This window comes from Rhinolophus sinicus, linkage group LG02 (genome assembly GCF_036562045.2).
Source record: "Rhinolophus sinicus isolate RSC01 linkage group LG02, ASM3656204v1, whole genome shotgun sequence".
NCBI lineage: Eukaryota > Metazoa > Chordata > Mammalia > Chiroptera > Rhinolophidae > Rhinolophus > Rhinolophus sinicus.
The window spans coordinates 94998033-95024887 of NC_133752.1; the positions used below are offsets into that span (position 1 = coordinate 94998033).

Sequence of the window (26855 nt, forward strand, 5' to 3'; positions counted from 1 at the left end):
TTTTGATTTTTCTAGGAATAATGTGTGTCAGAGTTTGCCAATAACAAAAAAATTAAATAATGTATACCTGTAACTATGTATGTAGTTAGCATGCTATTATATAATTAGCAATTTTTAGATTACTGTAATAATCAAAAAAGTATATACTTTGATAATGTACTGATTACATGGCCCACAGAATATCGTAATTCTTAAGAAAATGTTTGCCTCTGAGCATTTTTTTAAATTCATACAGTAGAAACTCATCTAGCTTCTCAGCTGCAAACCATTTAACAAATCCAGAGTGAATTTTAAAAATGCCAGCCCTGCTCTCTGAAGAGCCTGCTCTTGTGCCAGAGTCTGCTGCTGGAGAATGTGTTTCACAGCTTGAATATCAATCCTGAAAAAACATCCAACTGAATGCAGAAATATGCTCTCCAAGAGAATATAGTGAGAGCCACATATGTAATTTCTAGTTTCCTGGTAGCCATATAACAAGACAAAAGAAATAGGGGATATTTTAATGATATATTTGATTTAGCCCAATATATCTAAAATATGTGATTTCAACATGTAATCAATATAAAATAACATATTTTACATTTTTATACTAGGTCTTTATACTCCAGTGTGTATTTTACACTTACTGCACACCTCAATTTGGAACAGCGACATTTCAAGTACTCAGTAGCCACATGTGGCGAGTGGAAACACATTGGACAGCACAGCTTTCAATATGAGAAATATCAAGGCCTTGCTTTCATCGCTCTCCCTCCCTGGAGTTGATCCACTTATATAACCAGGGAGAGGGTAATGTGACATATGGAAAGCCAGTCCTTTGGTGCTCAGGGCATTTTCATCTGTGGCCATGAGCCTGGGTTATGGACCCTCACTAAGGTGAAGACACCCTCATGGGCCCATGCCAGGCAATAAGCCTTCCGAATGAAACACGTCCCTGACTACTTAAAAAAAATTGGGTGTATCTATATTTGTCCTGGCTCTCATTTAGTTTCAAGTATAGGGTCATTTAGATTCAAATAGCTTCTTAATCTGCTTTCTTTCTTCACATGATCATTAAATAGCAGAGTAATGTTGAGAAAATAATTCTCTGTTGTACAGACTTCCATCGGCTGTTGTGAAGATGGTAAACATTTTTTTTTTCCAGGGGAGAGTGCAAACGCAGTCCCCCACTGCCACAAATTATGCAGTTGAGTTTCCCACATTTGGGGAAATCGCAGGGGGTCAGCACATCCAGAAGGCAATGGATAAGCCTCGCTCTGGGAAAACCACCTTTGTGATCATGGTATCTCTCCTTATGGCAAGGTTTTCTCTTGGCATAAGAAGAACTGGGTAAACAACATATACTCTAGAAATCTTTTGCACAACTCAGAGCATGAGAGGCAGGGAAAGCAGCCAGGCACTTTGTGTAGTTTTCTGAAAAACAAATATTTTTTGGAAGGCTATATCTGAAATTTATAGAGGTAAAGTCTTTCTAGAGCCAAGTTGGGGATGAGGGGTGCACAGAAGGGGTCAAAATGAAGGTAAGCATGAATGCTGGGAAGCACACACGGCCAAACTGGAGATTAAAATACACACACTGCCCTCTCCTTTAGGAGCTGCTGCCTGGGCCCGGAGAGCTGCATGCCTTCAAGGCCTATCCTGAGCAGAGAGCAATCTCATCAGCAGCACAAATCAAAATGGCTCTCCCAGGAAATGGAACACCTTGTTCCTGCTGTGAATCTGATGGCTCCTTCTCTCTTTCTGTCTCATCCTTCCCAGTAGGGTGCCTTTCTTTGGGGGGAAAAGTGTCTAGGATATTTTCAAGCACCTGACAAATGGTCATAATGAGAGCTGGTCAGCCACATAGCTATTTAAGTGGTTAAAGATAGAAAATGACACTGGCTAAAATCCAGTCTTTCCATAGCTTAGCGACTACTGTGACATTACCTATTCTGAAGACAGTGAAATCATTTTATAATATTGGTGTTGAGGAAATGAAGCTGAGGACTCCATTTTATATCATTTGTTCTATTTCAAAGAATATGATTTAACCCCTGATGTATCTGAATGTGATGAAAAGCCATATCACCATGGGGTCGCAGCGCTTGGCCAGGGAATGGGCTGGCAATACTAGATGAGCCAGGAAATTAAACCTTTCTACTTCTCCACAAGACATGGGAAAGCTTGTTGCTTGATTGAGTACCTCTGGGTAACTCTTTTCCCAGTTGAATAATGGCATTAGAACATTCAAGAATTACATAAGTTAATACAATATTAATGTTTATGTGCAAAACAGACCCCCAGGCTCCTCAGTAAAGAAAACTACAAAACAATGGGAGTTTAAAATTTACTTTATTTTTTTAAATTCAGCCTTACTGAGGTGTAATTGACATAAAATTGTAAGGTATTTAAAGTGTATACCATGATGATTTGATATGTTTATGGGGTCTGACAATTAAGTATGTAAACTCATTGCAATGATGTTGCTAACCTTCTTTTTTTCATATCAGAGGGATTATTCATTACAAATTTGTACCAACTGGACAAACAATTGACCAAGTTTACTAAGTGATGAAAAGTCTGTGTGAAAAAGTTAGGTGACCTGAACTTTTGGCCAACAATTCATGGCTCTTGCATCACTACAATGCACCAGCTCACAAGGCACTGTCTGTGAGGGAGTTTTTAGTCAGTAAACAAATAACTGTATTGCAAACCCCTCCCTACTCACCTGATCTGGCCCCCAGTGACTTCTTTCTTTACCCAAAGATAAAGGAAATATTGAAAGGAAGACATTTTAATGACATACAAGACATCAAGGGTAATACGATGACAGCTCGGATGGCCATTCCAGTAAAAGAATTCCAAAATTGCTTTGAAGGGTGGACTAGGTGCTGGCGTCAGTGTGTAGCTTCCCAAGGGCAGTATTTCGAAGGTGACCATAGTGATTCAGCAATGAGGTATGTAGCACTTTTTGTAGGATAAGTTTGCAAACTTAATTGTCTGACCTCATATATTATGAAAGGATTCTTCCCATCTAGTTAATTAACACATCCACCACCTCACAGAAAAGCCTGTGCTAGCTACATAGCCACTGCTTGTATTTGGAAAGAGAAGAGGAGGTATACCTCTGTGAAGGCAATTTTCAATAGCAGCAGGATTTTAATCTCCAGATAAGCCCCAGACAGTGCCTAAAACCCACCCTTTTCCATTACTTGAGGAGGAAGTAACTTCCTATTTGAGGAGGAAGGAGGAAAAGGAGAGAAAGATAGTGACCACATACATAAGAAACCATGGAATTCTCCTTTCTCTGGCTCTTCCACGTACCTTGTACCCCAACCTTGCCTTTATTCCCTGACAAAGCTCTGAAGGGTTGATGTGTTTGAGCAGAATAACACAACTAAAGTTATACTAGAACTTCCATTTGTGCATATTCTCCCTAAGTAAGCTTTTCACTCTCGTGAATTCCAAGGCCTTCCATATACCAACAACTCCTAGATCTACATACAGAAGGTGCCAAAAAAAAATGTATACACATTTTAAGAAAGGAAAACAGTATTAAAAACTGTAATACTCAATATATACCACTAATAAAAGATGAATACAAGTCACGTTTGGCTTCTGCAGTTACAAGAGGTGCTCAAAGTAGTTACCATCAGCATCCAGACACTTCTGATTATGGAAAACTACTGCTTAAGCAATGTTGACCAAAGTGCTCACTTGCATACATTTTGTTGGCACCCCCGGTATAAAGCACAGACCTTTCCTCTGAGCTTCAGACTCATAAATGCAGCTTCATAGTAGACATCTCTGAACACATGGTTTACAGGTACATCAAACTCAGCAAGTCCAACTGAGCGTGGGATGTTTCCCTGACAAACCTGTCCTCTTTCAGTGTCCTCTATCTCAGTGGATGGCACTACCATGTCCCTGGTTACCCAAGTCTGTCACTGGTAAGCCACCCATGCCACCTCCCACATCAGTATTCTAACCTCCAGTCAATCACCAAATCCTGTTGAGGTTACCTCCTGATATCTTAAATTCACTTACTTCAGCTCAAGGTGAGGAGCACAGTTCTTCAGATTGTCAAGCTTTACCAGGATTTCTGACACCAGCTGCAAGTTTGGGGGTTCCCAGAGCCACCCTCACTTCACACTAGCTGACTACAAATTTAGGGGTCACCATGGACTCTCTCAGTTTTGATAATTTGGTAGAATGACTCACAGAACTCAAGAAAGTACTATATTTATGATTACAATTTCATTATAACAAAGGACACAAATTAGAACCAAGCAAAGGAGAAAATACATAGGGCAGATTCTGGGGCTGAGGTATCCAGAGAAAATCAGGTGTAGCCATACTGATATCAGATGAAACAGACTTCAGTACAAAAAAAGGCAACAAGAGACAAATATGGACATTTCATAATGATATAGGGGACTATACAACAAGAAGATATAACAGTCATCAACATTTTTAAAAGAAACTGAAGAAAACATAAAGAAATGGAAAGACATTCTGTGCTCATGGATTGGAAGAATCAACATAGTTAAAATGGCCGCATTACGCAGAGCAATATACAGATTTAAAGCAATCCTCATCAAAATCCCAATGGCATTTTTTAAAGAACTAGAACAAAAAATCATCAGATTGGTATGGAACCACAAAAGACCTCGAATAGCCAAAGCAATCTTAAGAAAAAAGAACCCAATGCTGGAGGTATCACACTCCCTGACTTTAGCTTGTACTACAGGGCAACAATAATCAAAACAGCATGGTATTGGCAGAAAAACAAACACATATTCAATGGAATAGAATTGAGAACCCAGAAATAAAACCACATAAATATGGACAGATAATTTTTGACAAAGAAGCAAAAAACATACAATGGAGGAAAGACAGCCTCCTTAATAAATGGTGCTAGGAGACTTGGAAAGCCATGTGCAAAAGAATGAAACTGGACTGCTTTCTGTCATCATGTACCAAAATTAATTCAAAATTGATCAAAGACCTAAGCGTAAGACCTGAAACAATAAACTGCATAGAAGAAAACTTAGGTAATAAACTGATGGACCTTGGGTTCAAAGAGCATTTTATGGATTTGATGCCAAAGGCAAGGGAAGTAAAAGTTAAAATAAATGAATGGGACTATATCAAACTTAAAAGCTTCTGCACAGCAAAAGAAACCATCGACAAAATAAAGAGGCAACCTACAATGGGTTGTTGAAGATTTTTGCAAATAGCGCCTCCAATAAGGGGCTAATATCCAAAATATACAAGGAGCTCATACAACTCCACAACAAAAAACAAACAATCCAATTGAAAAATGGGCAGAGGACCTGAAGAGACATTTCTCCAAAGAGGACATACAAATGGTAAATAGACATATGAAAAAATGCTCAACATCACTAATCATCAGAGAAATGCAAACAAAAACCACAATGAGATATCACCTCACTCCAGTTAGAATGGCTACCATCAACAAGACAAATAGTAACAAGTGTTGGAGAGGCTGTGGAGAAAAAGGAACTCTTATACACTGTTGGTGGGAACACAGATTGGTGCAGCTGCTATGGAAGGCAGTGTGGAGGTTCCTCTAAAAATTAAGAATAGAATTACCATATAACCCAGCAATCCTTCTCCTTGGTATCTACCAAAAAAATCTGAAAACATTTATCCATAAAGACATGTGTGTTCCAATGTTCACTGCAGCTCTATTTACAGTGGTCAAGACATGGAAACAACCAAAATGTCCTTCTATAGATGAAGGGATAAAGAAATTGTGGTATATATACACAATGGAATACTATTCGGCAGTAAGAAAAGATGACATAGTACCATTTGTGACAACATGGATGGATCTTGAGATTATAATGCTAAGCGAAATAAGTCAGACAGAAAAAGTCTAGAGAACCATATGTTTTCACTGATATGTGGTATATAAAACTGAAAACAACAAAACAAATGAAGGAACAAAAACTCATAGACATAAACAATAGTTTAGGGGTTACCAGAGGGTAAAGGGAGAAGGGGGCACTAGAAGAGGGTAAAAGGGGTCTAATATATGGTGATGGAAAGAGAACTGACTCTGGGTGGTGAACGCACAATGTGAGATATAGATAACGTATTACAGAATTGTACACATGAAATCTATGTAACTTTACTAACAATTGTCACCCCAATAAACTTCAATTAAAAAGAAAAAAGAATCTGGGACTGAGATGGCTCCAAACTTGAAGCTTCCATGTCCTCAGGGAGGCATTATTCTCCCGGTATCTACGTGTAGCAATACACACATGGAATGTCACTGACCTAAGAAGTTCACCCGAGCTTTGTTATCCAGAGATTTTATTGAGGCTTCAGTAAGTAGTCATGTTGATTAAATCATGGCTCACATGGTTTACATTCAATCTCCAGCCTTCTCCCCTCCTTGGAGATGAGACTGGTGTCCTATGGCTCAAAGTTCTAGCCCTCTAATCATATGATTGGTCTTTCTGGTATGGCCAATCCTCACTTTAAGACTTTGGTGCATGGAGGGCCATCACAACTGAGTCATCTCTTCACATAACCTATCAGGTGCCCATCATGAGTCATCTCATTAGCATAAACTGTTCAGTGTTGTCTGAGGGATCCACCATGGCTAACAATACATTCCTTTTACTTGGGAACTTCCAGACAAATAAATGTTAACTCCCAGAGGCAGAGGCAAAGGTAAGACTACTCTTTTAGTAAAGCAAATTCATCACTACCCAGCATCTTAGAATTGCAGGTTAGTGTCCAGGACAGAGTGCATTCTTTCCATAACTCTATATATAAATAAGGCCAAAAGCCAAGTTAAAGCAAATTGGGGCTTAGGGAGATTTTAGTCTTCAAACGCCATCAACACACTTTGTTTTGTCTTCAGTTACTTAAACTTTATCTTATAGATAGGGAAGATTTACTATTACTAGACACACAAATGAGGGAAGACCACACCCCCAAAGAATGACCACTGTACTAGAGCTTATTTAAACCAAAGGTTACAATAATTTTACCTTACCTCTTTCTGGAGATTTATAGTTTACAAAGTGCTCCATATACCATATTCTTTGGATTGTTGGTCATAATATAAAAAGAATATGAATGAATAATTCAAAAATTGAGTGAAAATACAGCACAAAGATTATTCAACTTAATTCATTTTCCTAGCACAGCAGAAGTATCATTTACATAACAATTGATATACTAATTTAGATTCATCTAGGAACTCTGTTATGTGGCAATCTTTTGTTAATATAGTTCAAGATATTTTGTTAATTTGGGAGTTCAAACAAATTTTTTTAGTAAGACAAAAACAAATTAAAGTTTAATAATAGGTTTACCTCCTTTATATATGAGAAAGACCAAGGAAAACTGAGTATCTCTTGAAAGTTCAAAATTTGATAGTCAGTAGTTTTTGAGTTATTTTCTCTAAAATAAAAAGATGGTAGTGTGACATGAAAAAATTAAAGCAGGTAAAAAAATTTTTCTTCTTAGAAGGAAGCTATTTGCCATTTGAGCAGAATATTTACCCCTTTTCCTCTAAGTAGGTAGAAATTCTTTCATGTCTCTTTTTGAGAATGTGCGAAAGTTCTGACATTATGTCAACCTGCCTATCAGTAATTTTCAGATGCAATTATGTGCTTACCCTTTGTTCCTTTAAAATTTCTATATTTAAACTTTTCACAAATTCATACTTACCACATTAAGGAGGCTTAGCTATAATAATGATATTTTTCTAATCTTTAAGAAAAATAGTTCCAGACACTTTGTTTTTAAAAGAACTGATTAAAAAATTCTGGTTCCTGGTAGCAGTTTGAGCTCTCACCAAAGCCTTATACCTACAAACCCTAGAAATAAGAGAAAATAAATAAACTGGTAAATCCATGACTGTTCTAGAAAATAAGGGGAACAGTTGAAGACCAAAAGTATGCACTTCTAAAATATGGAAAGCAGACAGGTTCAAATTTTTCAAACCATAACTGGAAGTGTAAGAAGAAATTCTATAAAAGACCTTTTATGAATTAATAGATATATTCTAGTGTATTAAGCAGGGAAGTAGAGAAGCAGGACCAGGAGGGATATATATATATATATATATATATATATATATATATATATATATATATATATATATATATATATATCCCTAGAGCTCTCTCTCTCTCTCTCTCTCTCTCTCTCTCTCTCTCTCTCTCTCTCTCTCCATATATATACAGAGAGATTTGTTACAAGGAATTGGCTTACTCATAGAATTGTGGGAGCTAGTTAGGCAATCTCTATGAAGCTAGTGTCTCTGCATTCCATAATAGAGCTTGAAGTTCACAGGTCAGGCAGTCAGTATGGGAAGATCATGAGCAGGATGGAACTCACAAACACCAGTTGGAATCCCATGAGGAGAGACTGCAACCTGTGCCCAATATTGTTATTTCTGACATTGGTAACAGGGTATCCTGAAGAAGTTGGGCTCTGTGTCACAGAGCCAAACATGCATACCTGGCTCAGGGATCAGAAATGTGGAAGGATGATCCAGGGGAAGGTAGAATAATTGCAGGCCTAGCTGCAACAGCTTCATGCCTATGTGATGCATCAGCAGATCAGTAACAACATATGTGAGCAACCTAACCAGAAACATATAAGGGTATTCTGGGAAACGTAGTTCAACTTAACCAAGTTGGCACCTTATAAAGCCATCACATTCAGAAAGAGGAAAAACATATTCAAAAGCAAGAAGGGGAATGCAAGACACAAAATAAAGAAATCAGTGAAACAGCTTATTAAATTTATATATGTTGACTTTTTTAAAGAATTTGAAAGCACTAAAAAATGTGAAATAATATTTTAGAAGAATTCAATATATGAAACAGCAGGAGTAAGGCTGGTAGGAGTAGAGGGAAAGGAAAATGTTGCTAAAATTCTGCTATGATTCAGGGAAAGCTATAGATTAATTCCAAACAACAAAACAAAACAAAACTAGTTTAAGAGTGCATTTTTAAATTATGAAAGCAAGAACAAAAAAGTGAAAACAAGTTTTTAGGCAATCAAAAGCTGAGAAAATTTTTGCTTATGGAAACCCACTTTAAGAAATGCTAAAACAAGTTCTACTGATGGAAAGTGATACTAGATAGAAACTTAAATCTATATAACTGAATAAAGAGAGCTATAAAATGTAAATATGAGGATAAATATAAAATACAGTACTTATTTCTTATTTTTAAATATCTTTAAAAGACAATTGATTGCTTAAGGCAAACAAATAATATTTCATGGATTTATAACATATATAGAAGTAAAATTCATGATAATAGCACAAAGCACGGGAGATGAGGAATTAGTGTATATTGTTATAAGGTTATTTAATTGTAAATACAGTGGTACAATTATTTGATAATAAGAAGCGATAAGCAAAGATGAATACTGCAAATTTTAGAACAACACCCTTGTCCCCTCAAAACAAAGAAACAAACAAACAAAAACAATTCAAAAAGATACAGCTCTAATGAAAAGACAATAAAGGAGATACAGTGGAATATGAAAAAATACTCAATCCAAAAAAGGTAAGAATGGGAAAAAACAAAACAGAACATGAGGGACAAGTAGAAACCAAAGCAAGATGGCAGATTTAAATTCAACTATAGGAGACCCAAGATAGCAGAGTAGATAAACACCATTTCTGCTTCCTTCTGTGAACACATTAAAATTATAACTAAATTATAGACTAATGAACCTGGAGAACCTTCTGAAGTCTAGCTGAACAGAAGTTTTATAACTAAAGGTATAAAGAAGAAGGTATGTTGAGACTGGTAGGAGGGATGGAGAAGAAAAACAGGCTGGTCCCAAACCCCTGTGTAGTGAATGGATGAAAATTGGGAGGGATACCTCAGCCACTAAGGTTCCTCTTGGAGGAGTGAAGGACCACAGCCCCACACCACGCTCCCCAGCCCAGAGTACTGGTTCCAGGCAAAGGAGCCCCCACAACATCTGGCTGTGAAAAACAGTGGGGATTCATACAATTTGGGTGGGATGGAAGGGTGCAGAAAACCCAAACATCCTCTTAAAAGGCCCACACACAAAATTCACTCACTCACAGGCACTCACCTTCAGCTCCAGGAGAGGGATGGTGACGCAGGAGGTGGGGCATCAAAGACAAATGGGGAGCAGACTAAGGTATATGGCTTTGCAGCCAGGGCTGGAGGACAGTCCCATTTTCCCTGTGAGCCATTCTCCTCCCAAGCAGACAACAGGTGACCACTATCTTTAATGTGTTGAACCCTCGCCTTATGCTTATGGCCAAATCTGAATCTGATTGGTCTGGTGAGCTCTGGGGCTCAACCTGTTGATTCACTGGGACCCAGCCCCACCCAACTTCCCCATGGACTCTCTCCATAAGCAGCCAGCACCCCCTTCCTAGCATTGCACTTTTTCTTGGAAAACTATCAGAGTCCCAGAAGAGCAGCGATTAGCCTAGGTGTGCTCTGAGACTTTTGCTGAGTAGCACCAGGCTCACCAGTGGAATCAAACCATAGTCTACATTAACCTGGTGACAACAATGATTCCCACTCTAGAGACTCCCTGAGATACTGCCTCATACAACTTGCATACTACAGAAGGCTTTATGAGCCACCAAACTTTAAGGGAGCCAGCAGGTGTCAGCAGGACTTGGAGTGTCCTAGCTTTTTGCAGAGCTACTCCAGTCTCAGTACTAGAGGCAGACATGCTGTTCATAGCGTGGCCTCTCCCACATGACTCCAGGTTTAGCACAAGCAGCAAAAAATCACGGGTTGCTTTGTAGCTACTACCAGGTAGTCCCCAGCTGGTCACAGGCAGTGGGTGACCTGGGCCTGCACCAGAGCTGCTCCCAAGAGGCCCCAGAAGCAACATACTTGGAGGTTGGCTTCAGACCACAGCAGAGCACCACCCAATTAGCCCCACAAGGGGCAGTCTCAACAAGCACCAGAGTCTACAGGGGCAAATCCCATGCAGTGGGGTAAGCCCCACACACAGCAGCCCATAAGCTGTGAATGGGGCCAAAACCTACAACCAGTCAGCCTAAGGGTCAATTCCACCCACTGATGTGCCAATAGCAATCAAGGCTCAACTATAACAGGAAGGCACACACAACCCACACAGGGGACACTCCTGGAACACCAGGTGCAGGTGACCAGGGAGAATATGCCACTGGGCCCCACTGGGCACCTACTACATAAGGCTACCTGACCAAGACTAGGAGATGTAGCAGATCTACCTCATACATAGAAACAAACACAGAGAGGCAGCTAAAATGAAGAAACAAAGAAATGTGCCCCAAATGGGAGAACAGGAGAAAGCTCCAGAAACAGAACTAAATAAAATGGAGGCAAGCAAGCAACCAGAGACAGAGTTCAAAACAACAGTTATAAGGATGCTCAAGGAAGTTAGTAAGAATTTCAACAAAGAGATAGCAAGCATTAAAAAAAGACGTAGAAACCATTTTTTTAAAAAGTCAGAAATGAAGAATACAATAATTGAAATGAAGAATGCAATAGAAGGAATCACTAGATGAAGCAGAGGATCAAATCATTGATTTGGAAGACAAGGTAGCATAGTACACCCAATCAGAACAGCAAAAAGAAAAAAGAATCCAAAAAATGAGGATAGTTTAAGAATCCTCTGGGACAACATCAATTGTAACAACATTCTCATCATTGGGGTTCCAGAAGGAGAAGAGAGAAAGCAAGGGATTGAGAACCTATTTGAAGAAACAATGGCTGAAAGCTTTTCTAACCTGGCAAAGAAAATAGACATATAAGTCTAGGAAGTGCAGAGAGTCCCAAACAAGAACACCCAAACAGGACCACACCAACACACATTATAATTAGAATGGCATAGGTTAATAACAAAGAGAGAATCTTAAAAGCAGCAAGTGACAGGCAACTAGCAACTTATAAAGGAGCTCCCATAAGATTGCCAGCTGATTTCTCAACAGAAACTTTGCTGGCGGGAAGGGATTAGCACAAAATATTTAATGGGATGAAAAGCAAGGACCTACAACCAAGACTACTCTACTCAGCAAGGCTGTCATTTAGAATCAAAGGACAGATAAAGAGCTTCCCAGACAAGAAAAAGCTAAAGGAGTTTGTCACCACCAAACCAGTATTACAATGAATGTTAAACGGACTTCTTTAAGACGGGGGGCGGGGGAGGGAATCAAAATTATGAATAATAAAATGGTAATAACCACATATCTATCAACAATTACTTTAAATGTAAATGGATTAAATGCTCCATTCAAAAAATATAGAAGGGATGAATGGATAAGGAAACAAAACCCTTACATATGCTGCCTACAAGAGAATCACTTCAGATGTGAAGGCACACACACAGACGGAAAGTAAAGAGATGGAATATGGAATAAGATATTTCATGAAAATAGAAACAAACAAAGCTGGAATTACACCAGACAAAATAGGCTTTAAGAGAAAGGCTATAACAAGAGACAAAGAAGGACCCAGTATTCCCACTTCAGGGTATTTATCTGAAGAAACCCAAAATGCTACTTTGAGGGGATGTATGCCTCCATATGTTCATTGCAGCCTTGGGGTTTTGGTGGTTTTTATTTTTAATTATTATTTAAATAATTTTTTTTAATTGGAGAATGTTGGGGAACAGTGTGTTTTTCCAGGGCCCATCAGCTCCAAGTCTAGTCATTGTCCTTAACCTAGTTGTGGAGGGTGCAGCTCAAATCCAAGTCCAGTCACCATTTTCAATCTTTAGTTGCAGGGGTCGCAGCCCACCATCCCATGTGGGAATCGAACCAGCAAGCTTGTTGTTAAGAGCTCACGCTCTAACCAACTGAGCCATCCAGCCGCCCTCATTGCAGCATCGTTTACAATGGCCAAGATGTGGAGGCAACCTGGGTGTCTTTCAATGGAAGAATGGGTAAAGACGAAGTGGTACATATACAGTGGAATGTTTCTTGGCCGTGGAAGGGAATGAGTTCTTAACATATGTGGTAACATGGATGGACTTGGAGGGTATTGTGGTGAGTGGAGAATGCAGACAGAGAAAGACAGATGTCATGTGATTTCACTTATATGTAGAATCTAAAGAACAAAATAAACAAACAAACAAATCAGAAACTAATTCATAGATACAGAAAACATTTTGATGGTTGTCAGATGGGAGGGGGTTAGAAGTATGGGTGAAAAAAAGGGGAAGGCATTAAGAAGTACAAATTTGTGGCTACACAGTAGTCATGAGGATATAGAGTATAGCACAAGGATTATGGTCAATAATTATGTATGGTGTCAGATGCATACTAGATTTGCTGAGATGATAGATGGGAGAGGGTTGGGGGGGCAAGGTGAAAAAGATGAAGGGATTAAGAAGTACAAATTGGTAGTTACAAACTAGTCATGGGATGTAAAGTAAAGCATAAGGAATATAGTTAATGATATGGCAATAACTATGTATAGCACCAGGTGAGTATTACACCATTCAGGGGGAATCACATCTTAAATTATATAAATGTCTAAACATTATGCTGTACCCCTGGCATTAATATAAAATATTGAATGTCAACTGTAATTGAAAAACTAAAAAGGTGGGGGAAAGGTGAATGGCAGTAAGTGACCCAAATTTCCAGGTATAAAACAAATAAGTCAGTGGGATATAATGTATAGCATAGGGAATATGTCAATAATATTATGATAGCATAGTACAGTGTCAAATGGTTGCTGGAATTATTATGGTAATCACTTCTTTAGGTATATAAATGTTGAACAACTATGTTGTACCCCTGAAACTCATATAATATTGTATGTTAGATATATTTTTAATAAAAGTATTTTTAAAAATGAAAAAAATAAATTCAACTATATAAAAAGTTACATTAAATGTTAATAGTCTAAACACTCTAATTAAAAAACAAAGATGACCAGACAGAATATAAAGACAAAGCCAACCACATGCTTATTAAAAGATACATTTTAAATATAAAGACATTGAAATGCTGAATGTTAATGAATAGAAATAGACAAACATAAACCATATCAAAAGAAAACTGGCACGGCTATATTAATATTGTCCTCTGGCTTGCATAGTTTCATACAAGAGGACTTGTCTATTGCCTTTTTAGATTTGTTTCTCTATACATGATATGCCTTTTTTATTTTTCTGGATACTTTTAGAGTTTTCTCTGTATCATAAGTTTTTGGCAATTTGATTATGATCTGCATTGGTGTATTTTTTCTTTGTTTTTATCCTGATTGGGATTTGTTAAGATTCTTGGATCTGTGGATTTACACCCGCCATCAAATTTTTTTTTAAATGGTGACCATTATTTCGTCAAATATTTTTCTGTTCTCTGTCTCCTTCTAGGACTCGAATTACACATATACAATCATGTCATATAGGTAATTAAAACTCATTATTTTCCCAGCCATTTTTCCCTCCATATTTCATATTAGAGACTTTCTATTTGCTATTTTCAAGTTCACTGATCTTTCTTCTGCAGAGTCTAATCAGTTGTTAAGTCTATCTGGTAAATTTTTATTTCAGCTTTTGTATTTTTCAGCAACAGAGGTTGTTATTTTTATATAGTTTCATTTCTCTCCACATTATATTCAGGTATTACTTTCATTCCTTGGTGTATTTTTAATACCAATTTCATAGTATTTTATTACTAACTTCATTATCACTATGATTCTGGGTCTATTTTATTAGATATTTTTTTCCTCTTGGACATGAATCACAGCCTTTTTCTTTTTATCGTATCTAGTAATTTCTTATTGGATGCTGGACATTATAAATATTATGTTGTTGAGCATCTGAATTTTTTTTTTAATTCCTTTAAAGAATGTTGAATTTTCTTATATGTAAATCAGCTTGATGCTTATTTATAAGCTTTGTTAAAGTGAGTCTACAGTAGCCTTTACTCTTGGCTACTTTAGCACTATTACTAAGTTGCAATGCTTCTGTGGTCTCTACTGAATGTTCCAGGTTTTTAATATTATCTCTCTATTCTAGTTAGTTAGAAAATCAAACATCTTCCAGCCTCTTGTTAGCTCTGATAATTTTTCAGGTTATAGCACCTTTGCAGGGCTTCACGGAGTTCTGCACTGCACTTAGTTTTTAGCTAAAACCTCAACAGAACTTGGAGGAGATTTGCAGGTTTCTGGCTCTAGCTCTGCACAGTTTTGTTTTCCTCAGTATTCTGCCTTGCAAAATTCCATTCACCGCAGCATTCCCAAACTCCAATCCTTGTCTCTTCAGCTCAGTGAGACCACTGTGGTCTGCTTGGTTTCCCCTCTCTGTGTTACAATTTTAAAATTACCTCAAAGCAGAAATCAATAGTGATCATTAGTTTCACCTTATTTGCTTAATTTCTCTAAAGTATTACTGTCCTGACTATTTATAGTGTCTAAAAATTCTTGATTCAGATATTTTGTCCAATTTTCTAGTTGTTTATGGCTAGTTCAGGACCAGTTATTCTTTCATGGTGGAAAGAGGAAATCTTCTATGTTTTCTCTTGCTTGATCATTGAGCCAAAAGATCACATGAAAAATGACCTACCTCTGTTTTTTTAGATACATGAGACAATTAATTTTCTTTTTAATTTAAGACAGCATGAGTTGGAATTTTCTGCTGCCTACAACCAAAATTTGTATCCTAAGTGATACACTATATACAGATTTGGATTCACAGCTAAAAACTGAAATATTTATATAGTAATCTATTATTTCTCTTAAGTTTTTCTCAAGTCAATCTTTTAGCAATGCAAGCATTCTAATTCAGTTCAGTTGCTTTCTGTATATATTTACTGAGTACCTAAATATAACTCAGATGCTATGCTAGACTCTAAGAGTGTAAAGATAAAGTTCTTGCTCTAAAGAACCTAATAGTTTACTAAGAGAAACTTACATAGAAGTAAATAGGGGCAACACAGTTTGTTGTGGATTGAATTGTGTCCCCCCAATACTATGTGGAAGTCCTAATCTATGAATGTGATTTTATTTGGAATAGAATCTTTGAAGAGGTAATTAAGTTAAAATGAGGTCATACTGAATTGGGACACACTGAGTGGGACATAATCCAATGATTGGTATCCTTATAAAATGATGGAGATTTGGACACATATGCACCATAAAGAGAATTCTATGTGAAGACAGAAACAAAGACACATAGGGGAGAAGGCCACTAAAAGATCAAAAGTAAAAAATAAATAAATAAAAGGTTGAAGTAAGATATACCATGCAATGATAAAAAAAACAATATTATGTATTAATAAAAGAAGTGAATTTGAAGAGGGATATTTCATAACAATAAAAGGATAAATGAGGCAGGAAAACATAAAAATCCTGTTTCTATGTACCTAATATCATAGTTTGAAAATACATAAAACAAAATTTGGAAATACTAATAGAATAAACAAAGCACCATCATAGTCAGAGATTTCACAGACCTTTCCCTCACTGAGAGGGAAAGTAGGCAAAACATCAGGAAGGATAAAGGACATGAATAGTACAATTAACCAATTTTTCCTAGTTGATATATATAGAATAATGTATTCAAGAACTGCAGAATACACATTCGCTTTAAGGGTATTTAAGTGTATCTATTTACCAAAATAGAACATAACCTAGACCATAAAACAAGTATAATCAAATTTCAAAAGACTGAAATTATAAAGAGTATATTCTTTGATCAAAGTAAAAATAAACTAGAAATCAAAAATAATAATATACCTAAAAATGTTTGAAATGTTTGGAAACTAAGCAAGATGCTTTTAAGTAACCCATAGGTTAAAGAAGAAATTACAATGAAAATTGCAAAATATTTTTAATTAAATGATATATCAAAACTTGTAGGATACAGTTAGGAAAGTGTTCTCAATATGCATATATTACATATGTTAATTCATAATGGCCTCAAACTAGAAACTACCAAAATATTCATAACAGTAGAAGAAATACATAAAATGGAATAATCATATCAATGAAACAGATTGAGCTACTGCTATCAGCAACAACATAGATGAATCTCACAGACATAATGCTGAGTGAAAGTTACACATAAAACAGTATAGTGTATGATTCCATTTATATGAAGTTCAAAACCAGCCAAAATTATTCACGACATTATAGGCCAAAATAAGGGTTACCTTTGGAATGTGTTAATTGGGAGCCTTGTGCAGCACTGGAAATGTTCCATGTCTTGATCTGGGTAGTTGTTATACAGGCATATACATGTAAAAAAATCATCAAATTATACTTTGCTGTATGTAATTTGTGCTTCAAGAAATAAGTAAAGAAAATGTCTCTTAAGGTTAATCCCCCCTTCACTATTCTTTTTGGAATTCTCTGGGGTATTCTTGCTTCTTTGTTTTGTCATAGTTAGAAATTTAGAATCATTGTGGTGGCTGTGGAGATATACTGCTCAGATTTCCTTTCAAGAGAACATGCTGTGAGAAGGTAAGTGGCTGCTGCTCTCATGCTGTCCTTGGCTCCTCTTGGCCTATGACGAGGCATGATGGGGCTACTGAGCTAGGCCATCACTGCCCACATGGGGCTCTTCTGTCAGGCAATCTTTGCTTTGGGCATCCCCATCACCCTGCTGGAGACTTTCTCAGAGCTGCATTCCAGTCTGAGGCTCTTCCTACCCAATCCTCCTCTTCCATCTCTCCTTTTACAGGTTCAGTCTTGCATCATGGCCTGAGGGTTCTGTCCACCTATTCCTGTCTCCTCTCCACTTTATCACTCATAGGCATTTCCCCAATAGATCTCTTGCACATCTAATTCTGTTTTAACATCAACAAGATTCAAAGTTTGAAGGTTGTAGTCTTTTCTCCTAAATCACCAATACAGCCATCTTGTCTGGTTCTTACAGCTTCCTGTGGCACTGACAGAGAGGACAGCATGGGTCTTTGCACTTCTGAGATCCACAGACATCTCACCTTCCACTAGTCTGAAGGAGAGCCCTTCTCCCCTGGGAGAAGGCATGTGTTGCCTCAGAAATCTGTTACCATCTTTTTCTTTAAATTGAGGCATACTGTTTTCTCTTAAACCTCACAAACTCTAGTAAACAAGTAGCTATCTCTATAGCACAATTACAGAAGCTGAGTGTAGAGTCAAAAGAATGTAAAAAACTAGACTGAGAATTAAATGACTGCTACTTATGGACCCACTCCACCAAGTTAAGCGGATTTTAAAGGCCTGGAGGCAAGTACACAATGAGCATCATTTACTTTGAAACTATCTTTCAGGCTTGTAAATGATCTTTTATATAGTGTGACTGCCTTTCATGTGAGGGGATCTTATTTTTCGCAGTGGGTGCTAAGTAGTATTACCCTCTTGAATAGTCTACAGGGCTCCCCACTGTTTCATGACCATTTGTAGAACAGTGTCAGTCTCTGGGGCCTTTAACTTTTTTCTTCCCCTGGTACAAGACAAATGCACTGAAATTATGCCAAGATTTCACTTCAACCATAGCATAAGATAAAGAGGATTTACAGGCAAAGAACTCTCTTGAACAGCAGCCAAAAAGCAGATAACTGTTAAATAACACAATGTGGTGCAAGAAAGTTCATTGTGGCAATCAACTGTTGAGAAAAAGAGCAACTATTTATAGTACATGTTAGCAAACTACCTATGCTTAAGCTCTAGAAAAGGTGAAAGGTTACCATGTGAATGTCACAAACAGAAGTCTTACATTTTTATTATTTATTTTCAACCAATTGCAATTGATTTATGACAATTCAACAACATGACTAATTCAATTTGAACAAAAATGAATTCAAAGAATATATTATAAAAAGGAACATATTATAAATTACCTAACATTATACAGATGCACCCCCTAACTTTAAGCAAATTTAGATTTATAAAGTAAATAAATAATAGATGTGTTTTCTTTTACTGAAGGGCTCTTTTGTTTTTCCATATAAAGTTATTTGTCCTCAGATTTCTACAGTGAATGCTCAATATTCTTAAAGGGTAATTAGATTTCAAAAATTCTTTTCAGAAACATATTTTCTGGAATACATCTACTGAATCAAATGAAGTTTGTTATGCTAAGACTCTCAGGTTGTTAACATGGGAGAGTAGATAATTTTATGAGGTTTAATTAGCTTCCAAAACCACAGTACTTCTGGGTCGTGCATGAGAATAACAGTACCACAGAGTCTGGGTGGTGCATTAGGGTGACAATACCACAGGCACATAATATGAGGAGATAACACATCTCCCAGCCATGGAAATAACTACATAGACTGTAACAGAGTCCAGGGGAGAAAGATTCTGAGTCTGAAGGTCAGTAATAATCCAGATGCTAAAGACGTATTGTCTGAGGTGGGGTAGAAAAATCCACCAGATTTCTTATCTCCCCTAGTCCTAGTTCATATTCACCCACAATTTTCTGACAGCTAATTTGCTGCTCAAGTACCTTAATACTAGGAAAGGAAGTGCAGTTATTTAGGGGAAGTGGGAATAACTCCCATTATAAATTTTATAATAGACACATTTGATGATCTCTCCATGTACAGATAATATCAAGTTATTGGACCAGGGTTGTTGGATCAAGTTGTTGGACAATGTCCTGTAGACCCAACACAGAACTTCTAGTGGTCAGCATGACTTTAGGTCAGCAGTTCTCAAACTTTTCCACAACATGGCATATTAGAAAATGATAATATTGGTAAGTCACACTGAGATGAACTGGAGATTTGGGGAACTCAATATGAGGCTTGGTGAGAAAAATTATTACATTTTATTTATTAAATATTTATGATAAAGAAGAAAAATTAGTAGATATTAAATATTGAGTTTGTAAAAAAAAATTACAAATCAAATAGCCTCACATTTTTAAATGAAAAGCTTGTGTTAGCTTCTGCGAATATTTTACACATGCACTCATGCATGCACACACGTGATTTACAGCTCAAAACAGCCACACGCAATTCCTGATCAAAACCTTTCATATTCTTCACAGTCACTTTGGTCAGAAATTATGTTTACACAAGTAGAGGTGACAAATAGCAAAGTATCACTTTTTCTTTAATGAATGAAAACTGTTTTCTTGCCTTTTATCAAATAATTTGATCTTTGATCGTTTAAAGTCTTACTTATTAGTAGTATGGCTGCCTTTGATATATATTTACTTAACCCCAAAATAAATGTATGGCTATTTCGGAATTGTCAAACTTTGCAAACTCCTGTGAGACACAAATTTACCAAGTAGAATACACTATTTATATACAGTTCTTTCATTTTCTGTCATATATTGATATGTCATTATCAGTCAATTTTCAAAGTAGTACCATCAGGAATGACAGAGGGAATATCAGTATAGATACTAAAGATATTAAAAAGATAATAAGAAATTATGAAAAAGTTACATTAATAAGTTTAGTAAGTTATTTATAGTGGACAAATTCCTTTCTTTATATATACCACCAAAGGTCACCTGAATAGCTATCTATCTGTTTTAAAAAGAGTTCATAATTAAAAATGTTTCCACAGAAAATATTCCTGGCTTGGATAGCTTCAGTGACAAATTCTAAGGGAGAAATCTTACCAATTTTATATAAACACTTTCAGAAAATTGAAAAAGAGGAAACATTTCCCAATTTATTTTAATGAAGCCAGCATTATCTAGATACCAAGACCAGACAAAGACATTACAAGCAAAGAAAACTACAGACCAATATCCCTCACAAATACAGACGCAAAATCCTTCAGGGAATATTACCAAATCAAATCCAGTTTTACATAAAATGATAATGCATAATGACCAAATAGAGCGTATACCAGGAATGCAAGGTTGATTTAACATTTGAAAATAATATCATGTAATGCCACAATATTAACTGACAAAAAACATATAAGATCATCTAAAAAGATGCTGACAAAAACATGACAGAATTAAACTTTTTTCAGAGAGAAAAACCCAGTGATAAACTAGGAGTAAAAGGAAACTTAGTCAGCCTAATAAAGGGCATTTATCAAAAACCCTACAGTTGATGATAAAGACTGAATGCTTCCCCCCTAAGATTTGGCACAAGGCAAGAATGTCAGCTTTTACCACTTCTAGTCAACATTGTACAGGAGATTTTACCTAGTGAAATGGAATTAAAAAAAAAAAGATACTCAGATTGGAAAGGATGAAATAAAAATGCCTTTATTTACAGAGCACACAAACATCTATATCGAAAGTCCTAAGGAATCTACAAAAAAAAAGAAAAAAACCTTACTAGAACTAATAAGTGAGCTAAACACGGTCACAGTATACAAGCTCAATATATATATAAAAGTATTTACAAATATAAATATATATAGTTGGAATTTAAAAATTATTTTTATAATAACATCAAAACCCACAAAATACTGACACAGATTTTTTAAAAATACAGTGTAAGACCTATACATGCAGAGATAAAATTTTAAATATCCAAAGAAATGGATACACCATATTCACAAATGGGAAGACTCAGTATTATTAAGTTGCCAATTATCCCCAAATTTATCTATAGATTCAATAAAATCCCAATCAAAATCACAGCAGATTTTTTTTAGTAGAAATTGACAAGCTAATTTAAAATCTATAGGAAAATGCAAAAGACTTAGAGTGGTCAAAACAATTTGGAAAAGAACAAAGTTAGAGGACTCATGTTACCTGATTTCAAGACTTACTATAAAGTTACAATAATCGAGAGAGAGGTATTAGTATAAGGAAAGATATATTAATCAAGGAAACACAATAGAGTCCAGAAATAGACCTTCATATACAGGGTATATTTATTTTTGACAAAGATTCCAAAATAATTCAATAGACAAAGAGCACAAAGAGCAATGTTTTCTTCAAGTGGTACTGGAACATTTGGACACCCATAGGCAAAATTGTTATCCTCAACCCCCATCTCATACCATATACAAAAATTAACTTGAAATAATAGATTGTAGATCTAAATTTAAGAGTAAAATTATAAGACTTATAAAACAAGACATAAGAGAAGCTCTTTATTTATTTATTATTTTTGGCAGGGAGATGGTAGGCAAAGATTTCTTAGCACAAAAATAAAACAAACAAACAAAAAACTCTTAGCTTTTAAAAAAAATGAATGAATTGGATTTTTAAAACTCGAAAGCTTCTGGTCTTTGAAAGACATTTTTAAGAAATGAAATGAAAAGGCATGCACTGGCAGAAAATATTTCCAAATTATATATATGATAAATGACCTGTATCAAGAATATATAGAGAATTCTTACAACTCTATAGTAGTAAGACAACCAAATAAAAGTAGAAAAAATACTCAAACAGATACTTCACAAAAGAAGATGTAGAAATGGTTAACGTGTACAAATAAGCTCATCATCATTAGCATGAAGGAAATGCAAATTTAAATAGATGAAGATAACCACTACAAACCCACTAGAATGGCTAAAATTAAAAGGACTGACAATATCAAGTGCTGTAGAGCATAGGAAGCAATTGCACCTCTCACTTATTGCTGGTGGGAACATAAATATACTACAGTTCTTTTGGAAAATACATTGGCAAGTTCTCATAACATTAAATATACACATGGCATAAAACCCAGAATTCCACTCTTGGGTATTTTCCCAAGGAGGGAGAAACATATGTTAACACAAAAACCTGTGTATAAATGTTTACAGCAGATTTATTTACAACAGTCCAAAACTGGAAAGAACCCAAAAGTCCATCAACTATTGAATGGATGTTGTACATCCATTCAGTGCAGTACTACTCAACAGTTGAGAGAGACAAGTTACTTATACATGCAACACCATGGATAAATCTCACAAGCATTATGATAAATTAAAGAAACAGACACAAAAGGCAACATATTGTGTGGTTCCATATATAAGACATTCTGGAAAAGGCAAAATTAGGGGTAAAAATTAAATCAGTTGTTCCTAGGGAAGTGGGTGGAAGAAAAGGTTTGACTTCCAAGGGATGTGAAGGAAATTTGGGATGATGGAAATGTTCTATATCTCCATTGTGGTAGGAGATCCAAGGCAGTGGTATAACACTGTGCCTGCTTCCTTCCGTGAACAAATTAAAATTACAACTAAATTATAAAACAATCAACCTGGAGAACCATCTGAAGCTAGGCTGAACAGAAATTTTATAACTAAGGATATAAAGAAGCTACATCGAGACTGGTCGGAGGGGTAGGGACGCGGAACTGGCTAACCCAAACCTTCGTATGGCAGTTGAAAACTGGGAGGGATATCTCAGCCACAGAGGTTCCCCCAAGAGAAGTGAGAAATCCCAGCCCCACACCGGCCTTCCCAGCCCAGAGTACTGGTGCCAGAAAGAGGAGTCGCCATAACATCTGGCTGTGAAAACCAGTGGGGATTCCGACCATCCGGGTTAGACGGAAGGCTGCAGGAAACCCAGGCATCTTCTTAAAGGGCCTATGCATAGACTCACTTGTTCACAGGCACTCACCTTGGGCTCCAGCGGAGGGACAGTAACTCAGAGGGTGACGGAAACATACAGGTGGCAGACTGAATTGTGTTGCTTCTGGAGGACAGTCGCCATTTCCTTGTGAGGAGGTCCATCTCCCATGCAGCCGGCAAGCAGACGCCATCTTTCTTGTGTTGAGCCCGCCCCCACAGGCCAAATCTGAATCTGATTGGTCTGGTGAGCTCTGTTGTTCCAAACTGCTGACTCACTAGGATCCTGACCCACACAACTCCTCCAATGCCGGAAGCACTTTCTCAAAGAGCAGCCAGCCCCGCTCACATTGGAAAATTATCAGAGTCTTTCTTGGAAAACTATCAGAGTCCAACAGACCCCAGGTGGTGGCAACTGGCATCTGTGTGCTCTGTGACTTTTGCTGAGTACCTTCATGTGCAGTACTAGCACCAAACCAGAGTATACATTAACCCGGTGACCACAACTCTTCCCACTCTGGTGATTCCCTCAGACCCTGCCTCACCCAACTTGCATACTGAATGAGGCTTTATCAGTGGCTGAACATTAAGGGAGCCAACAGGTGGCAGCAGGCTTCAGGGTGTCCCGGCACTGCAGAGCTACCCAAGACATGGTATTGGTGGCATACATCCTCAGTTCGCAGTGTGACCTCTCCCATGCACCTTCAGGGTTAGCAGAGGCAGTGAACCGCGGATCACTTTGTTGTAGCTCTTACCATGTAGTCCCCAGCCTGTCACAGAGGTGACCAGAGCCCCTCCCAAGAGACGCCAGAATCAACACACTTGGAGGGTGGCTTCAGACCACAGCAGAGCAATGCCCAATTAGTCCCACAAGTGGCACATAAAAAGGGTGATCTCAACAGGCACCACAGTTCACTGGGGTGAATCCCCCTCAGTGGGCTAAGCCCCCCACACAGTAGTCCGTAAGCTGTGAATGTGGCCAAACCCCACAGTCAGTCAGCCTAAAGGTCAATCCCACTGATGTGCCAATAGCAACCAAGGCTCAACTATAACAGGAGGGCATACACAAACCACACAAGGGACACTCCTGGAACACCAGGTGAGAGTATGCCACTGGGCCCCACTGGACACCTACTACATAAGGCTACCTGGCCAAGACTGGGAGATGTAGCAGATCTACCTCATACATAGACACAAACACAGAGAGGCAGCCAAAATGAACAAAGAAATGCATCCCAAATGGAAGAACAGGAGAAAGCTCCAGAAACAGAACTAAATAAAGTGGAGGCAAGCAACCAACCAGAGACAGAGTTCAAAACAATAGTTATAAGGATGCTCAAGGAAGTTAGTAAGAATTTCAACAAAGGGATAGCAAGCATAAAAAAGGACATAGAAGCCATAAAAAAGAACCAGTCAGAAGTGAAGCATACAATACCTGAAGTGAAGAATACACTAGTAGGAATCACCAGCACACTAGATGAAGCAGAGGATCAAATCAGAGACTTGGAAGACAAAGTAGCAGAAAATACTCAATTGGATCAGCAAAAAAAAGAAAAAAAGAAAAAAAAAAAAGGATAAAAAGGATAGTTTAAGAGACCTCTGGGACAACATGAAGCATAACAACACAGGGCTATGTAGAAGAGGGAAAGCAAGGGATTGAGAACCTATTTGAAGAAATAATGACTGAAAACTTTCCTAACCTGAGAGGATACAGTAGCATCTCAGTGTATGTAAATCCATCGCTAGTCCTCTGGCCAGAATCTGAGGCGACGCTGCCTCCAAATTTCCCGTTTTCACCAGGACTGGACCTCAACAACTAGGAAGAGGAGGCATCCAGTGTCTGTCCTGTCTCAAAGCACCGGACTCAGAGAACTGAGGACTCACATGGTTCTTCAGGTACTGACCGCTATGCAGGGGAGACAAGGAGGGTCTGGGACAGCCGAGCGCGAGCTTCCCCGGCTGAGGCACGCGTTCCCGCGGCGCGCGCAGGCGCGGCCTGGCGTCGCCTAGCAACCAGATCAACAGACGACTAGTCTCACTTACGCAGCGGCGGACGGAGTTCGCTAGGTCCGAGGTGCCTCTGCTCTGCGGGAATCTCCTGACAGGTAAAGGCAGGCGGGCTGCTGCACGGCTACCCGCGCGGTTTGGACAGGCCCAGGGCAGAGATCCCAGCAAAAGTTGGGGACTAAGAAAGTGTCGCGTGGGTGGGAACACCTGGGGCAAATGAGGGAACACTTTGTGAGGGGTTGTCGGTCCCTGTCTTACAGCCAGTGTTAGACCAGGGTCGGCGTGGGTTTCTTGAGCATCCCCGCCACCTCCCGTTTAACAGGTGAGGCCCCAAGAAGGGATCTGAGGGATTCAGATTCCGTCACTTGACTCAAGAAGTGAGTCCCGACTTGCTCTAGCCTTTCTCCTCTCCTTTAGTCTTCTCAAAACAGATGTCCCCATTATAAAATAGTTAAGATCGCCCAGGCTGTAAGTTCACAAAGGAGAAATATAAATGATCAATAAATCCGTGAAACAAAAATGTGGCTCCTCTTCAACAATCAAGAAGATGCAAATATAAAGCTGACTTGTTTTCATACCCAATTCGGTTAGGGTCATACCTTTCACCCAGTTGTTTGCTGCTAAGGATTTCTCCTAAAAAAACAGTTGAGAGTGTGGATGAAAATCTTATGCCTAAGGATTCACTCAATTATGTCTAGAACTCATTGCTACCGTCTCCATTTTCTGCCACAGAAAATTGGAAACAAGTGCTCAACAATAGGAGACTGGCTAGATACACAGTGGATTTAAAAATATTATTTTAAATGACATGATATGCTGATTCATTGGAGATGATTGGAGCAGTAAAAGAAGACTGAGATTTCAAAACTTGTTCATTCATTCAAGAATTTAGTAAGAAAATGGTCCCAGGAAGGGAAGTTGAGAATGAAGAATAGAAATCCAAGTAGGATGATAAAAATCACTATAGAAGCACATAAAAAGGAACTATATCAAATAGTGTTATCTCCCGGAGTTTATTTCTGAGTGATTTTTATTTTATGTGATTTGTATTTTTATTTTATTTTATTTTTTATTTTATGCCCTCTTGGTTTTACAAATTCTCTATAATGAAATGTATTACCTTTATAAGTGGACAGTGGACACAGAACTGTATACTTCAAAATGGTTAAAATGGTAAATTTTATGTATATGTTAGCACAATAAAAGAAATCAATGGACAGGTAAAATAGTCAAGGAGAACAGGTTTAGTTTGCTTCAAAAAGTCAAAGCGATTTATTTCCTTAATTCAACATCTCTGTAGCTTTAAAGGAAAATCTTTAAAGAATAAAATAATGTAAGGTAACTTGGTTGTATCATGTTGATTTTAAGTGAAATATTGAATTTACAGGGTTTAAAAAAAAAATACCTTAGGGTCATCTCTGAGACACATTGTCCCTGGCTTATGTCAGCTGTATATTT

At 37.6% G+C, this 26855-nt stretch overlaps 1 protein-coding gene and 1 non-coding gene across 2 annotated transcripts in view; one reads left to right on the forward strand and one right to left on the reverse strand.

The window, feature by feature from the left end:
- Positions 1 to 1141: 1141 nt before the first annotated feature.
- LOC141570309 (U1 spliceosomal RNA) lies at positions 1142 to 1306 on the reverse strand. The gene has a single exon (XR_012494313.1). It is a non-coding gene; the product is annotated as a U1 spliceosomal RNA (small nuclear RNA).
- Positions 1307 to 25413: 24107 nt separating this feature from the next.
- The window catches only part of ARMC3 (armadillo repeat containing 3), a 78273-nt gene continuing 76831 nt past the window's right edge, over positions 25414 to 26855 (forward strand). The window contains exon 1 of the mRNA XM_074324839.1: positions 25414 to 25495. The gene's annotated coding sequence lies outside the window, so the exon portion shown is untranslated. The remainder of the gene's footprint in view (positions 25496 to 26855) is intronic.